This window comes from Labeo rohita, chromosome 6 (genome assembly GCF_022985175.1).
Source record: "Labeo rohita strain BAU-BD-2019 chromosome 6, IGBB_LRoh.1.0, whole genome shotgun sequence".
Taxonomy (NCBI): Eukaryota; Metazoa; Chordata; class Actinopteri; order Cypriniformes; family Cyprinidae; genus Labeo; species Labeo rohita.
In genome coordinates this window covers 2,863,817-2,881,937 of record NC_066874.1, presented here as the reverse complement: position 1 = coordinate 2,881,937, position 18,121 = coordinate 2,863,817, and the positions used below count along the sequence as shown (strand labels likewise).

At 35.0% G+C, this 18,121-nt stretch overlaps 1 protein-coding gene and 1 long non-coding RNA gene across 2 annotated transcripts in view; one reads left to right on the top strand and one right to left on the bottom strand.

The window, feature by feature from the left end:
* The window catches only part of ptprfa (protein tyrosine phosphatase receptor type Fa), a 236,252-nt gene extending 221,060 nt beyond the window's left edge, over positions 1-15,192 (bottom strand). Inside the window, exon 1 of the mRNA XM_051111347.1 lies at positions 14,849-15,192. The gene's annotated coding sequence lies outside the window, so the exon portion shown is untranslated. The remainder of the gene's footprint in view (positions 1-14,848) is intronic.
* On the top strand, positions 1,128-2,003 carry LOC127166261 (uncharacterized). Its single transcript, XR_007827882.1, has 3 exons — positions 1,128-1,395; positions 1,794-1,889; positions 1,966-2,003. It is a non-coding gene; the product is annotated as an uncharacterized LOC127166261 (long non-coding RNA).
* Positions 15,193-18,121: the final 2,929 nt, after the last annotated feature.

The window sequence follows — 18,121 nt, the reverse complement described above, 5'->3', positions numbered from 1 at the left end:
AAGACAGTACTTACAGAGATGGCCCGAAAGGATCCACTCACACACAGGCATTTAACTTTAACCACCATGTGCAGGACTGAGTCTACAAAGTACTTAATTACTGTAAGTCTAGTTGAAGGAACTGTACTAACCATGACACTTCCAACAGGAAGACGCTCTGTTCCTTTAAGTATTTATCCTGTGGTGTGTTCGTATGTATGGTCAGTGAATGATACTGTAACACTTGGTAATAAGTTCTATCCAGAATTCAAAACTGTGGTGAGATATTTAAAAAAATATATATAATATTCATGGAAACAGCTGAAACTGGGTAAAAGTTGCTTCAAGTTTAAAAATAGCCCAAATTAATTGAGGAAGAACTGATGCTTCCAGCAAAAAGTGCTGCAATATATTACATTATATAACATATGAAGATCTGTCAAACAATAGAACTGTGAATACCACATTTTTAGCTATAAAAAGTCCAGAAAACTATGGAATGCTGAGGATAAACATTATAAGAATTCAAATTCAAAAACATAGACATTTCAAGGTCAACATGAACGCAAATGTAAATACGCAGTAGCGGTTAAATTCGATGTATGGAATGATTCTCCTGAAATCACAGCACAGTCCTAAGCGTTTTCTCTCTGATAATATGATTTGTTCCGCAATGTGAGGTAAATAATTAATAGAAAGGCTCAGCCAGCCAGTAAACAGGATCATCGTGTCCATGTCTAATGTGAGGTAAATGTTTTCCGCCCCTTGAGACATGCTGTAAAGTGGAGGGGAAATGTGATCCTGTCCAGCCAGCTGTGCAAGAGATCGATCACGTACATTGATCACAGTTTCCAAGCATTAACAAGCATAGAGAGACAAAGAGAGCTGGAGTGATGTTTTCATTCACAATGGGCTGATCACTGCCACCAAAGCTCCTTCACCGGTGCTCTGCCCTTCACATTCCCACAGCGTGTCAAGTTCAAATGTTAATTGTTCTCCGTGGTGCATGAAACAACCGTGCTGCAAAAAGCACTAAATGCCATCAAAACAGCAGGTGCATGCAATTTATTTTCCAGAAAGCTCAATTATCTTGGTATTCACATCAGAGTTCAACTTTGAGGATTTTTAGTTCCATCCCACACTCAAAAAAATGGTTTTGTGCCACTGTTCATTTTACCCAGGTATTTATTGTTAAAACAACACAAGTGTATTTCTTTTTCCACCAAAACACTATTGTATTGTGCTCTATTAATTTAAACTGTTTAAGTTTCCATTTTACTTGATTATCAATCGTTAAACTAACGTAAACGGTTTAATTTCGCCGTTCAAAAAACCGGATATGACGTTTCCAACGCATTTTATGAAGACGGCGCGAAGGAGGTGTATCATGGCGTCGGAGCTAGAAGTACCAGTCAGGTAAGAAAATCTAAAGACTTCTTTGTGTTAAGTCAAAAATTTTAATTTCTGTAAGTGTTTTAGTCTGCTTTTAGTGTTGTTTTGCAGACGAGTGTAACTGGTATATTGCACCGTTAATAGATAATTTCGTGCGGTTGGGATGTGAACGCGCATATGGACTGTAGTGTATTTGTACGTGTGCTTGTGGAACAGAGGATGCGGCGAAATATTAAAATTAGTGCTTTTCCGTCTTATTAATGATATATAGGCAGTTAAATAAAACCTTCCTGTGCTCTTTCTAGGCTACTCAAGTCCCAGTAAAATTAGCGTTAGCTAAAGCACGAAAGCAAGTACAAATAATGCCACATTCGACTGCTGCATACTTTTAACATTTTATCTGCTATTCATTTTTATAACAGCATACATTGATCACTGGTTTCTTCATCGCTGCCTAATTTTGGCGAAATGAAGGAATGTCACAACTTTACTGACGGAGAAAAAAAGTTTTGGCTAAGGTAAGTGAACCGCTGTATTGCCTTTTCATCCTTTATAAACAAAAGTAATAAGGGTATTTTGCATTTTCTGTTTTAGAGGAATGCACGCAGTTGTAAATGTGAACTGGTGGATGGTAAAGAAGCTGATGTGTCTTCTAGAAATCTAAACAAGTAAGACACTAAGATATATTGATATGTTAATAAATTTATGTATGCATGTATTTGTGTGTGTGTATATATGAAGAGTTCATGTGTATATTTGTATATATTAAGAGTTAATTTGCAAGAACAGACAATTTTTTTTTTTTTTTTTTTTTTTTTTTTTTTTTAAATAATTATTCTGCATTCCAAGTAATATCAATCAAACTGTGGTTGGTTTATTTTGAATGAATATTAATAGCTCAAAAATACAGCTAACTAACACAATAAAACACAAAAAACAAACAAACAAAAAAAACAACAACACACACACACACACAATAAAAAAACATGTTTATGAATATTAAATATTGATAAATATTAATAAAAACGGATTTATTTGTTTTTGCAAATGAACTCTTCATATGTATATGTTTGTTTGTGTGTGTGTGTGTGTGTGTGTGTGTGTGTGTGTGTGTATTTAATGGGTACTTTTGACTCATTCCTTTTCTTAAAAATGGTTTGAAGGCAGAAATGTGATGTTTATCATTTTATAAACTCAATGTTTTTGTGAAAAGCTGTGCCTGAACTATAAATCATGCTTTGCATTAACAAAAAAGACAGATATAATAAGAATTGGATTATTAATATAGTAAATATAAAATATATGGTATTACTGTAAACTGACAGATATTGCGAATACATTATCTTCCCAAAAACAATACATTCTAAAGCAAGGCAGGCGTGTCAAACCTGCTCTTGGAGAGCCAGTGTTCTGGAGTTTAGCTCCAACACCCCTGCCTGGAACTTTTAGTAAAACTTTGATTAGCAAACCTGTAAGACCTTTGTTCATCTTCAAAATACAAATTAAGATATTTTTGATAAAATCAGAGAGCTTTCTGACCCTGCATAGACACCAACACAACTGAAATATTCCCAAGCCCCGAAACGCAGTAAGGACTTTGATATAATATCCATGTGACATCAGTGGTTCAACCATAATTTTACAAAGCTACAAGAATACTTTTTATGGGTAAAGAAAACAAAATAACTACTTTATTCAACAATTCTTCTCCTCCAAATCACATATTTTGCCATTATGGAGAGTATCACGATGCATGCACATTGCTTTCCTCTGCAAGCAAACAAGGCCCAGCGCATACATGTTCTACGTCAGCAGAACCACACGCATGCGTTATGCAAAGAGGTACTCTCGATAATGGCAGAAGACGCAATTTAGAGAAGAATTGTTGAATAAAGTCAATATTTTTGTTTTCTTTGCACACAAAAAGTATTCTCACTGCTTTGTAAAATTATGGTTGAACCACTGATTTTTACACTGTTTTACTGGTGTCCTTACTACGTTTCTGGGTCTGGGAGCATTTCAGTTGCATTACTGTCTATGCCGGGTCAGAAAGCTCTCAGATTTCATCAAAAATATCTTTATTTGTGTTCCGAAGATGAATGAAGGACTTGTGGGTTTGGAACGACATGAGGGTGAGTAATTAATGACAGAATTTTCATTTTTGGGTGAACTATCCCTTTAATTGGGAATATTGCTAAACTCTGCAGGACAGTGACTTTCTGTGCTGATCTGGTCCAGTACTGTTATAGTTTCATTTTCCACTGTAATGTTAGTTAGAATTCCATCTGAACTGCTTGCCTGTATTTCCCGTAAGGAAATGATCAGACAGAATAATAATGACATTTTTCAAATGTTTTTTTTTTTTTTTTTTTAGAAAAATGTAAAGGCTAAATCTCATGAATTTTGTTGTTGTCTGCATCTTTAGACTAATGACGTTGAAGTACCCAAATGAAGACACTAGCAGTGTTATTATGGAGTATATGGTAAGTTATTTTATTGATTAATTTATTTATTTATTGGTATTTTCAAGGATGATAAATGGTAAGGTAAATTTAATACGCAAGAATTTGAGTACTCCATTCTTTTAAATATCCTCTCTAGGATACAGACGTTGGCAGCACTCAGGAGGTGATCCAGAGGAATCATGGAAATCTATGTCATACGATTTGAAGGTGCAGACATTGAAGACAGCACAGCAGATGTTGGCGTGTTGGAAGATAAAGTTCTTCAGGACCTTAGCAGTAAACCCTATGAAAAAACATGTTGCTGGGACTGATATATGGACTAAACTTGAACTCCTGAAATCAGGTACACATTTGGAGTATTGCAGAAGTTATTTCTGGAGCCAGTTCCTGTTCCTGGATTAAGGTTTGATTGGTTACCTTTATATGCCAATTAGAAAATGACAGTAGTTTAATATTTCTGTAATTTTGTAATGTGGTTGTAACTGTAATTGTTGCTCTTGTTTAACAAATACACTTGATAATTTGTGACATCTTGTCTTTTGTGATTCATTGCAAAATAATCACACAAAAAATGCTTCGTTGAAGGGAGTAACTTTAACTTGAAATCATTTAGTTAAAGTAACTAGAACCAATTGGATGGAACCACTGTCCATAATTTAAATGAGTTGTCTGAAACAAACTTCCTTATGTTGATAAAGTGAAACATATTTAGCCAGTTTTTAATAAACCAAAACATGTTCACTAAACTTAACCGGTTTAAGTTACAGGGAAGTGAATAAATTGAGTTGGTTGGACATTACTATTTCACATAAATTCTTCCTCATTCAGCTGTGTTGTCACAACACAAAGAGTTTGCATAGATTCAAAAAATTCCATTCATGTTCATCAAAAACAATTTGGTTGTGTGGAACCACTGTCCATAATTGAATTAAGTAGGTTTAAAGAATCATTTTTTTGAGTGCATGTTACTTTTAAGGTGCTCTAGCAAATGTTCTTGTTTTTCTTCTCAAGGAAAACATCTTTAACGAAGCTCTTGACAAAACGTAAGATAAGAGAACAAAACAGTCGTTCATCCTTGTCCTTGGTTTGTTAAAACAACGCTTCCTGCTGGCTGCTTGCAAACAACATCTCTCTTGTCATAAATTTACCGTTGCTTTTTTCCTTTCCACGTCTCCCAGAATTTATGTCTGAAATAAACTTGAACTGTGGCCATGAAAATGCTTATATCCCTCTGGTAACACGACTAACTATTTGCAGCATCATGGCCAATAAATCACACGCCGTACAGCCTGTCCTGGCCGAAGCGTTTTCAGACCCATTTACTACTGATAATGCCTGCAGTTGGCCGGGTCTCGGAGGGAGAGGCAGGCAGGTGAGCTCATGAATCATTCGCTTCTTTCATCAATGCTCACCTGCGGGGCAGGTTTAGGGTTCTGCAGAACATGAGGGGATAACGGGGTTGAGGAGGGGACCATTTCCCATTGCTCAGTGCCAACACGCTCGCATTAATTAAAACATAACCAGGCTGAGTGCATGGTGGGAATTGCTCATTAAATAGCACACATTTCTTCTTGCACACACCCTGCTTTTATCCATTCATCTTGAGTGTGTTTACACATGCAAGCATATGCTTATGACTAATAAAATCAATCAATGCAATAAATTCAATCAGACAATGCAATAAAAAGTGTGTGCATTTGGCTTGAAAAGATCAGTTATTGCTTTCTATTTGATTTTGACATCAAACATAAACAGACTCACACATAATACATGCACACACATCATTTTGACATCAGAATATGCTTTTGACAGTTTAATACATCTGTTTGTGCACTACACAGCTCTTTGCCTAGGAATATGGCGTTTCATGGAAGAACGAACTACTAAAAATATAATAAAATAAAAAATAAAATAAAATAAAATCAGGAAATCTGTGACTAAAGGTTGTCTACTTTCTTTAACTTTCTTTTAAATTAAAAATAAAATAAAAATGTAAAATAAGATAAAATACATTTAAATAAAATGTAATTAAATACAATTAAATAAAATGAAATAAAAATTATTTTATTGTCCTTTGAGGCAATTTGTTGGCAGCAGTATAGGTTAATTTATGACAATATAAACATAACAAACAAATAGTATAATGAACTATAGAAAAAAATGACTGCTGCAAGAATAAAATAATTATATGTAGTATATGCTTTTGTCCTTAAATCCCTTTACTTAGACAAGGGGAGCAAATAAAATAAAATAAAATAAAATAACGAAATCTGTGGTTAATTGTTGTGTACTTTCTTTAACTTTCTTTTAAATTAAATAAAAAATAAAATAAAATAAAATAAAATAAAACCAGAAAATCTGTGATTAATGGTTGTATATTTTCTTTAAATTTCTTTTAAATTAAAAATACATAAAAAAGGAAATTTGTTGGCGGCAGTTTAGGTTAATTTATTACAAATATAAACAAACAAACAGTATAATGAACTTTAAAAAAAAAAATAGCTGCTCCAAAAATAAAATAAATATATGTATTATATGTATTTGTCCTTAAATCCCTTTACTTACACAAGGGGAGCAAATAAATAAAATAAAAAATAAAAATTTAAATAAAATAAAAAATAAATAAATAAATAAAAAAGAACATTGAAAGCTGAATGTATATTTTTTATATATTATATCATATATTTTTAAAGCTTTCTGAAAATCAGTTCACAGCTCATGTTTATTTGAAGGGATATAAAGCTACTGTAAGCACTGTAAAACGATGATATAAGATGATCACATCTAAAGAAACAATAACTTCATCAGTCCCGTGCTTCACAGATAGCCTTGGGCACTTCAGACTCAAGCACAAAAAGCTTTCCTGCTGACAGATATGATGGAATATTTTATTAACCAGCGCTGGCTTGATATATATACACTCTTGAGTTTCAATCCCCAGAGCGTGTCAAGGCCAGAGATGGACCACTTTGTCCTGTGGCCTATTATAGCAGTCACAATCTAACACCTATCTATCCACCATCTGGGAGAGGCTCCATAAAACTCCCATAAAAAGACAGAGTGGCTGGTCACTTGCAGATCGCCTTCAAAGGACACGGCTCATAAAACACACACGCTCGTACACGTGAGTATTCGCAAATCGGTCGGGGTACCTACAAATATGAACAGTCAGAACATCAAGCCCGAGTTGTACTGCAGTCCATCCTAATTTGGGACACGACAGAGCCTTTGAAACTCAACTGATGGATTAATGACTGTAATGAAAGTCATCCGACACTCATTTGGCCTCAGACAATCTAATCAACAACCCTGCGATTCGGGATAAAAAGACAGTCCATCTACGCTTTGTTCCATCAAAGAGAAACACTGTTAGGAAACTGTCAACACAGATACATGACATTGGTCTGTTTGATATGCCTAAAGATATTCATTTGAACTGAATGCTCAAATGAATGTAACAACCCTGCTTTGACATGAGCAAAAATTTCACAAGTCTGTTAATTTTGTTTTTCCAAGTTACGCATTATTATATGTCTAGTTGCATTTTATTAGATGCACCTAGGTCTATGTTTTCCTGCTGTTCTACCACAACCACAAATCAGAACAGACCAGCATCTCCTATAATTATGTGTTATTACTGTAAATATTCATAATACAATTTGAATCTGATATACAACAGGATGTTAAAGATGTCTTGTTTCACCAAAAGCCCACATATCCGCTCGGCTTTTACAAATGTTGACTCCCATTATGTGCTGCCAGAAAGCTTTAATCAGCACACGTCAGTGTAATAGCAGCTCTCATCATCCAGAGACCAAAGCGAAATTATTTTTCCTGTTGAACCAGGATTACAATCAGCTAGAAGGCAACGCTGAGGACGCAATGGGTCAAATCTCTAGAGAACGGCTGCTAGAAAAGCAAAATAAGTTGTACTGTCAATTCAACAGGAGAATTGTCTTTTTGTTTTTATTTAATCATTTATTTTTGAAAAATGGTCTTCAATTAATGCTGTGAATAAACTTGAAATGTGTGGTAATGCAATGTCTGATTTTAAAATGCCTTTCAAAGGATGAATTTTGAGATTTTAAGTTTTGAACTGATATATAATTTCTTATGATTTCTAAAACGTGATTTCTAAAACGGGAAAAAGGCAACGAAGAAAGTCTTTTGTGACAAACATCAGAGCTGTTATTTTAAGTTGCACTCTTGACATATATTAATCTATTACTTTTCACACATCATTTGTAACACAAAAATATGGCAAAATATCTATTTAGGATTCTTAGTCCTTTCCAACGATGTATAGTTTGTCATGATTAGATTAGGATTTATTTGTAATATGGTGAAGTAAACTTACAAACAGTTAAAGGGTTAAGTTATTAATTAAAGAGTTCACATCCAAAACTCTTATTTCCTGGACAGATTTTTAGAGTCTAGAATTTCCTATTGGCAGATTTAATACCCATCTGTCTTGCTGTTAAATTATCAGACTTTTTAGGGTTTTTTTAAGAATAATTACACATATAATGTACACAACCAGTCAAAAGTGTTTTTAAAGTTTTTTTAAGGAGTCTCTTCTGCTCACCAAGCCTGCATTTATTTGATCCAAAATACAGCAAAAGCAGTAATATTGTGAAATACGTTTACTATTTAAAATAACTGCTTTTTATTTGAATATATTTTAAAATGTCATTTTAATCTAAAATTTTAACATCATTACTCCAGTTTTCAGTGTCACATGATCCTTCAGAAATCATTCTAATATGCTCACTTGCTGTTCAAGAAACATTTTTAATACTATTAATATGAATATTACAATTGAGTTGAGTACAATTTTTCAGGATTATTTGATGAATAGAAAGATACAAAGATCCGCAATTATCTGAAATAAAAAGCTTTTGTAACATTATACACTATACCATTTAAAAGATTGGAGTCAGAATTTTTTTTCTCTCTTTGGGAAACTAATACTTAAACATATGTAACTAATACTAACTAATGCTTAGCAAGGATGCTTTAAATTGATCAAAAGTGAAACCTGAACACAAACTAATCAGCTGTTTTTAACATAATAATAATAATAATACATTTTTAAGCAGCAAATCAGAATGATTTATGAAGGATCATCTGACTGGAGTAATGATGTTAAAAATTCAGCTTTGTAATCACATGACTAAATTACATTTTAAAACATATTCAAATAGAAAAATGTTATTTTAAATAGTAAAAATATTTTAAAATGTTACTGTTTTTGCTGTACTTTGAGAAGAGACGTCTTTAAAAACATTCAAAATCTTACTGTCCAAAACCTTTTGACCAATAGTGTACATAAAAAACTGTTTTTGTACATTTAAAGGCCTGTTAAAGTGATTCTAATTATCTTAGGGACACACACAATAATTGTCTAATTAAATGCAAAAAAGACATGGCACGTATAAGTATAAAAACAGCTGCAGAGGATCTACCATATGTGTGTAAACAATCAAATTAGGAGAGAAAATATGTATCAAGCAGCGGCATCACTTTTTAGAAACTTGCTGATGTTTTGTAACTCCTACAAAAAATGTTTTGTAGGAATTTTTTCTAACCTTCACTAAACTACAACAAAAGGTGCCTGCACTATTCTGCCAACAGCCTTGTTAGCACACCTGCCGTTAGTCTAAAAGAGAATTTTTTACCGGTTTCTCTCCACCGCACATGCACTGAAAAGTTGTGTAAAAGTGAGAGAGAATGTAGGGAAAGTGTTCTTCATTAAAGGGAACAGTGAAAGGGGTATATGTGTGCTGAGGCATTGTGGGAGATGTTCAGTAGGGCCTGACAGAAGAGTGTTTTTCACCAGTCAGTCTTTCTCATGACAACAAATGATATGCAGAGCGTGAGATGCAGACAGAAAAAAACACATCTCCCTGCCAATACTGCCTCTACAAAGAATTACAGAAGTCTGAAAATAGAAAGATAAAATAAAACTGTATTAACGTCATTTCGTCATCTTCTGTCTGCATTTTAATAAACCCCTCAGGACAAGATTCGTAGGTTTTTCCTCAATGGAGTTGCTGTTTTGACACTTAAATCACGCCCCCTAGATGAGATGAGAGTACTAACTTCAGAAGGCTGAATCGTGCAACGAATCACGCAGCTGAAGTACTGCACATACTTTATGCATGTCAAAATCTAGATGCTTCCTGCTGTGTTTTAACATTCTGTTTATAACCAACATCATAGTATGTTGAAAGAGCCACATCAGAATGTTTACCTTCAACTGAGGTTGGAAACAAAATAAATAATTTATTAGCAACAATAAAATTACAGTATGTCCAGTCTTAATGGTTATTTAATGAGAAAACTAAGCAGTCTGTCAAGAATGATTACTTTTTATTCCATCACATTACCAAAGTCAAAAGCATTCCTATTTGACTGTTATTTACACTGAAATGTTACTATGGTTGCACTAAATAGAATTGTAAGTCAACATAACAGCAAGTAGTATATTGTGACTCAGCTTGATAAATGCTAAATAGCTGTTTTTCTTCTAACAGACTTCTTAATGCAACTCACATACTGCAGATGCATATTTAGGTCCTTCACAGGCTTTAATAGATGCAAAGACAAGGGTGAGAAAGAGACAACTTCATCACAGGCCGCCCTAATAGCCAATAAATAAGTCTGGTCTGCATGAAAGTGATAAATGCAAAAAGTGTTTGCATTGTTTGGCTCATTGCTTTCCTGTCTGTTACTCTAAATTTCTCATTTACCTCTTTTGCAAGTAATTTACACCTGCCTGTTTTGATAAACAGCTGAATGTGAAGCCATTTCAAACAAAAAACATTATAGTCATGACAATTAAATACTGAACAAAATTTATTGCAAACTATATTTCCATTAGACCTTATTTGAATGTATTAAACTTATTGAATATTATATGTCTTATGATTATCTTGGAGTCTGCTGATAATCTAATCTGTAGTCTTCACCATTACCTAAAAAATATTACTTGCTATACATTTTTAGTGGAGTTTGCTAAATAATTACAGAGCTTTAATGAAACACTTAAAGTCAACTAAACAAGGCTATTTGTCCACATAGACGACCTGCTAAAGTCACATTTACAACCACTGCAGGGATGAGGATTAAAGCAAAACACATTTCAAGTCTTGTTAAAAGTTTGCCAGTAAAAAGGTTACAAAACAAAACTGATAAAATGTTTGTGTTTTTTTTAATCTTAGATTCCAGTGTGAACGCTTATTACTCACGGCTCACTAGTGTCCAAAGTTATAGAGCTGTGTTATATCAAAACCAGTTTGTTTATAGTGTATTTTATGTCTGATGTACTGTAGCACTGACCTCTATGCAGCTTGCCAAAGTGTCTGTATGTTTTGTATTATTGTTAGTTGTGAGAACTGCAAGCAATCTATAATTATTTTTCCTTTCAACTGGGTGAACAGCTAGAAATTTGCTCTTTTTTTCCACATGAACTGTGTCTTAAATCTTAAGCCTGTGCATGTGGCACTTCAGAAAATATAATGAGTTGTCCAAGCTGCCACTGAAATAGTGCTGTAATACTGTCAGTGCCGCATGTGGAGTTTAATACAAAGACAAAAACAGTTAATATGATGGAATGTGTTCAAAACCTTCAGAGAAAATCTGAGATGACTGGTCAAATGAGACTGGTGCATTGCCTCTGAATGCAAATGATTTAAGTACTTTAGAGTTTGGATTAGATTTGGATGTAAATGTGACACCATCCTCACGTAAATTAGATTTTGTGACAATCAAGTTTGTAATAATTCTCAATAGCTGCATCTACATGCACCCAAATAATCTGTTTATAATAGAATTGATGGCTCAATTGGACTGAAAAGCCTTCATGTAAACATCTAATTGAGCTTGATCAAAATTAAATTTCAATCAGATTGAAAGTGGTGGTGTAGACCTGAAATAATCTCATTAACAGAAAAAAAATTATGCATAAATGCTTTAATCTGACTATTTTCTCAATCGGTTTTGAAAATATCTTGCGCACATGCGCAGTGCCTTGATGCGTATGTTTACAAACGTGTGTTTATTCACGTCTCGTGTTTCAAGCCAGTTAAATGAAACTGAATATTTAATACATATTTGCTAAACAAGCTCTTCTAACATGTCAGGTGTCCTGTTGGTGCTTTCTCCAGTTTTGAACATGAAAAACAATTTGTTTGGAATACATGTAATGCACATGTAAACAAATATGTCACTGGGTTGGGTTTATATAAACACAAATTTCAGAATCTGAAATCCGATTGGATTCATTCTGAATGGCGATGAGTGCATGTAAACATAACTAATGGCTCAATTACAGTAATGTAGCACTTGTGCGTGCATTGTGAAAAAGACATAAGACATGAATAGCCCATATATTACAGACCAATTTACTTGTTACAGATTGCTGTCCTCTGCTTGTTTTGTAGCAGCTTGTGACTATTGTCCCTGTCTATAAGTCCCGCTGATTGAGTCTGGCCCTTGATGCTGGGATGAAACAAAAGGACTGCTTTCCAGACTCTGGTCGAACAACAAACAAAAGCAAGGGTAATTGAAAACCCTGGCCGCTCTGTTACAGTGCACTGGCGGGAATGAAATGTGAGCGCCACGACTGGTCTACAGATTGGTCAATCCACAAGCTCTAAGGTCTTCCAGCCCTTTCCCAATAAACCGTTATTGCATATAATGCGGTTTACAAGCTTATAACATGTGAAACCCAAAACGGTTTTCAGGAAATACAGAACGTGAAACGTGTAAGTCAGTGACCGCATTACTCACGTTTTCAATCTGCACAAGCACCGACCTCACAATACGTCATCCAAGTCATATTTCAGACACCTTCGTTACTAGAGATAGATGTTCAATGCGTAGCTGCAGTTGCCATTACTGTGAGGTGGTTTACCTGCTGCATCACCCTGTCATGGCATGGAGAAACTGTGGTACATCATAAAATAAAGGTGGGGGGAAAACTACCTCTCTCCACATATGTTTACACTCCCACTCATTACTGAAATTACACATCATTTATCAGCATGGAGAGCCTGAATGAGCATGGGCTGAGCTGCTAAAAGAGAGAGAGCAAGAGAGAGATGCTGTTTGGATAGAGTAGAAGAGCAGCTCTCCAACATCTAATTAGCTGAAGCTGTGTTTTCTCTGCATTTGCTGCGGCCTCCACATCTCCACCCAGAGATGGAAATCATCAGCCTAGGCCAGAGGTTCAAAAATGGATACAGATGTCCATGCCTGGTGTACATCAATGATAAACACCGATACTGAAAGGGAATCCTACATTTAAGAGACAAATTTACATATTTTACAAATTCATTTGGATGACATTCAATAGAGGACCTATTTAATCCCCCCAAAAAAATCAACGTTGGATTGAGAGAGCAAGTCTACATTTTATGACGCAAATTGGAAACACCATTGTGAGAAAGGTTTTGTAAGGTAACTTATAAATGTGTTTCATGTGGTGACATTTAAATGTACTGGTTTAATATGACTCAATTACTGTGACTGCATCAGGATACATCAGCAAAAGCCAGTTTTAGGGGTCAGATCTGGTAGAAACAGCTTGTAACTGCTCAGTTTATCTTTCACATTGGAACCATGATTACAGAAATGCATTTAATTCAGTAATTAATGGCAGATTTGAAATGGATGAGACAATCTCTTCTGTTTTTTTTTTTTTTGTTTTTTTAAAGCAATTATGATGTTTGAGCAACACCATGAACCCAGAAACACTGGAAAAACATCTGTAGATCTGTAGGAAAATAAAACAACAAAAAGGTTTGAACACGACCATTTCTGCCATTATGTCATGAATCTCTCTCTTTTTTCTCTCTTTTCTCTCTCTCTCTCTCTCGTATTTACAAGAATAAATCTAAATCTTGCCATATATAGCTGTGGCTATCTATTATAGATATGAATATACACACGTTAGGCAATAATGCATACAGTATGTAGGATATCAAAAGCATACTATTGCTGTGTATTTAAAATAAGAAGAGACTCTCCGAATTACACTACTAAAAATCTCTGAATAAATAAATAAATCACTGCAAACCTAACCCTCCATCCTGAGCATTTATTTTCAGCCCAAACCCGGGTTTAAACTAGTTTAGTGCATGCAGATAATTAGTCATCGTGTCTTATTTTGATGTGGTAGCGTCTCCAGTGTCTACTTACACACGTTTGTTTTATAGTAGGCTATATCTCGCAGCAGATTGGGGTTGTGCATATGCATTTCCTCCCACTTACTAGTCTACTGAGACTAGTATTAACATAACAACCATACTCCAAAAAAATGAAATGAAAATGCCATTTGCGAACTGAACAGAAGATGCGATCTGAATCGGAGAGATGGAGCGGACCTGCCCATGACTCAGTGCTGCAGCCTTCGGATTTCCTCCAGTTTCTCTCATCCAGAGTCCCAAACTGACAGCTTAACATACAACCAACAAGCCATGGCAGTACTTCACATGACCGTGACCATGTTACACATTTTGCACTTTCATTACAATTAAGCAATACGAATAAATCTGTGTGCAATCCGTCAGAATAATCAAACGGACTTTATATATGAATTTGTATTACGTGCTTAACACAGCATTAAGAAAATTCGTGTTTTATAATTGGGTCACATTTCAAAGTCTCCGAACTGATTTAAACCTATTTGATAATACATATATCAAAATCTTAAAGTTAAAGATCTGACAAGTGCCACCAAGCGCTGATATTCGACCAAGAGACGAGCTCGTTCATATAGAACAAGCGACTGACAAGCTGACAAACCGTTTATTAATATAATACGTTAATCAAATATTAATCGAACGTCATCTTTAAATAAAAGAAAGACAGAAATAATAAAAACAACATCCAAATTAGCTTCCAATGAACGTCAAGTGACAAGATCGAACAACTGGGCTTCCTAAATGAAATAAAATAACATCCCAACACATCTGAACGGTAACAGAAATGTTAAAAACTCCACTTACTCTTCAGCGCCTCATTGGTTAGTGTCGTTTCTATATTTTCTCCCGTCGTTGGCATCAGCTGAGACTATTTTCTCCTCAGAAGTGAAACAGGATAAAATCCTCCTCAGTTCAGCAGCCCCTGACTCAAATCCCGATGTTTCTTCTCCACAGACACCTTGCGCGCTCGCAGAGAAGAAAATTCAAGTATAATATATTCCTCACGAACGTGTTGTGCCTGTAAAAGGTCCGTTTTCAGAGAATAATAAGAGTATTTTCGGGACCGGCTGTCATAGTGGAGCTCCTCTTCGCGCTCTGTGCGGACAGGTTTCGCGCTCCTCTCACGAGCTCTGGATGTGCGCTCGATCTGCCGCGCGCTCACAAACACACACGCACGCGCGCGCGCACGCACTGATGCGCTTCGGTCTCCACACCGGACACCGGAAGCGTCCTGTATACGTGTGTGGGTGTATTTCGTGTTATCGTACACTGTTTTCTAGGGCATCCCGAGAAACTGTGTCATCATTACCACCTGGAAAAGAAAGCCACGTCGAGACAAACTGCTTTGTGCGCTGTATTTGCTGGTATGTCCTCAATTTAAGAAAAAAATGATCGAGCCCTCACTAGTTTCCCAGTCAATCTGTTTTGTTGGGCTCTGTGTTGCTTTGTGACACATTTTGTTTCTTTTGGAAGTATTTTCATTGGTGGAGATGAAAAATATGGAAAAGCAGAAGACAGAAGACTCAAATGAACGCTAAAATGTACATATTTTGATTTCTGTGTTTGCACCAATAACGAAAATTAACTTTATGAATGAATCAGTGTTTTTGAATGAATTGGTTGAATGAAAGAGTCAATGACTCACTTAACAAACAGTCACTTGTCGCCACCTACTGGTGTAAGGATTGACCTGCAGAGACAGTTACTGTAAAATCGCTACTAATACAGACAAGCATGTGTCTGATTTCCGCCACTGAATAAAAAAAGGTAATTGTGACTTTTTATATCACAATTCTGACTTTTTTCTCAGAATTGTGAGATATAAATTAGCAATTCTGAGTAGCAATTCTGAAAGCTGCAATAAAAACTCACAGTTGCAAGTTATAAAGTCAGAATTGTAACTTATCTCACAATTCTGTCATTTTTCTAGCAATTTCAAGTTTATATCTAGCAATTCTGAATTTTTTTCTCGCAATTCAGACTTTTTTCTCAGAATTATAAGTTATTGCGAGTTTTAAAGTCCAATTTTGAGGGAAAAAAGACTGATATGTACTTAACTTGCAATTGCATGTATAAATATACTTGCGATATAAACTTGCAATCCTGAGAAAAAAGTCAGAATTGTGAGTTTGTCTCTCGCAATTCCAACTTTATGACTCACAACTGTGAATTTATCACAAATTTTTGAGAACTTTTTGTGATATAATTTTTTATATAATTGCGATATAAACTTGCAGTTCTGAGAAAAAAGTTACAGTTGTGAGAAATAAATCGCATTTCGAAAAAAAAGTCACAATTGTGAGATACAAACTTGGAATTCTGAGAAAATTCACAATTGTGATTTATTTCTTGCAATTCCAACTTTAAAACTCGAAATTGCGAGTTTATATCAAAAAATTTAACAATTGCGAGTTTTATGAATTTAGTATTTTTTTCATGTCATTACATTGTTTAAAGCATAAGATTTTTTTTTATAACCATTTTGAAAAAGGTTTCAGGATTTTTTTAGACCAGACTTTGTATAAAGATGATATTCAACTATGTTACGAAAGATATAACAGAATGATTTTAATACCATTTTCTTTATGCAAAATGTGTGTAAAATGGCCATAAACAGGTTTTCCAATTATATACAATGCATCTATATCTATAATGTATCCAGAACTACTTTTCATTTAATCAAATATGAGTGGAAATAGTGAATTAAAGTGTTAAGATTTTGGTTGTGCTGCAACAGTACTTATTACTGGAATCTTTAGTAATGGAGGCGGAATATTACAAACACATCTCGACCTTGCGCAGAGTGCCAGAAGACGCTGTATTGATTTTTCTAACAAGCCCTGCAAAGAACGCAAACCAGATTATGTTATTCCATCTCTCATTAAAATCTACAGACCCACCCATAATCCTATTTAAACTAAGTTCATTAAAGACAAATGACTGAAGTTAATTTACAATCACATAACTCATTTTCCTTACATAGATTTATGTGCCTTCACACACCCTTGAATAGAATTTTCTCATATTCTCTTTTAGCATGTACAATATGATCAGTGCTGCAATCCGGTTTACCAAGCACACACCTGCTCTCCACTTTCAGCCAGAGAGGAAACATTTCTTTTCTGCACTGCCTCTTAAATTAACAGCCTCTCAAGCATTTCAAAATAGGCAGAAATTTACAACCTCTCAAGCATTTCAGATCGGTACAAAGGATAATATTTTTGGCAGTGAGCTGTGATATTACAGATTGATTTTTAATACTTCATCCAGATTTCCTTCCTTTGGTTTCAAGGGAAAAACAACCAAAATAAAAAAGGGGGGCCGATGGCTCGGGCCCTATAGGACATAAATCTTTTATCCATGGCTTCCGCATGGGAAAGAGATAAGGCGCAGGAAAACGAAACATTGAATGGCTCATCCGAATCTCCCAGCAGCTCTGTTCCCCTGAGTGGGCTGATGCACAGACAAATATGCCAGCTCGAAATAATGAAATAAACATCCTCGCTGCTTTGCTCGAAAATAAGCGAATATCTAAATATGTAAATGCCACAACAATATAAAGAACAGATAGCAAACTCAATCTCAGTCAAGTAAATGCCAGCAACATTGTTCGGATAATGGGACATGAGAAGAATGCTGTTATTGTGGATGTTTTGGGGAAAACATTCATCAAGATACTCTCTCGAAAATCTTTTATTCTATACAGCAGGAAGTTTAAGCATAATTATGCTGTGCATCAAAATCAATGCATAACCTAAAACCTTAGTGTCTCATTTACAGTGCACAACCTGTCATGCAGGGAATCTTACTTGCATTGTACACTGCAGTACGATCCTAATCGTGTGACATATCCTATTCGAACTGTCATCTATTTTAGTCACCCTTATTTGGATTAGCCTCAATGTTGACATTGTCAACAACATGAGTACCAAGAAACCCCAAAAACAAACAACGAGTGAAAGTTAGAGAAAGGAAATGTAGGTGCTGAAAAACATGCATGTCATGCGTAAACTGGCAAACACAAGCCAAACAGTCAAAATGCACTGACTGTGCATATGTCTTTTAATTCAATGGCAG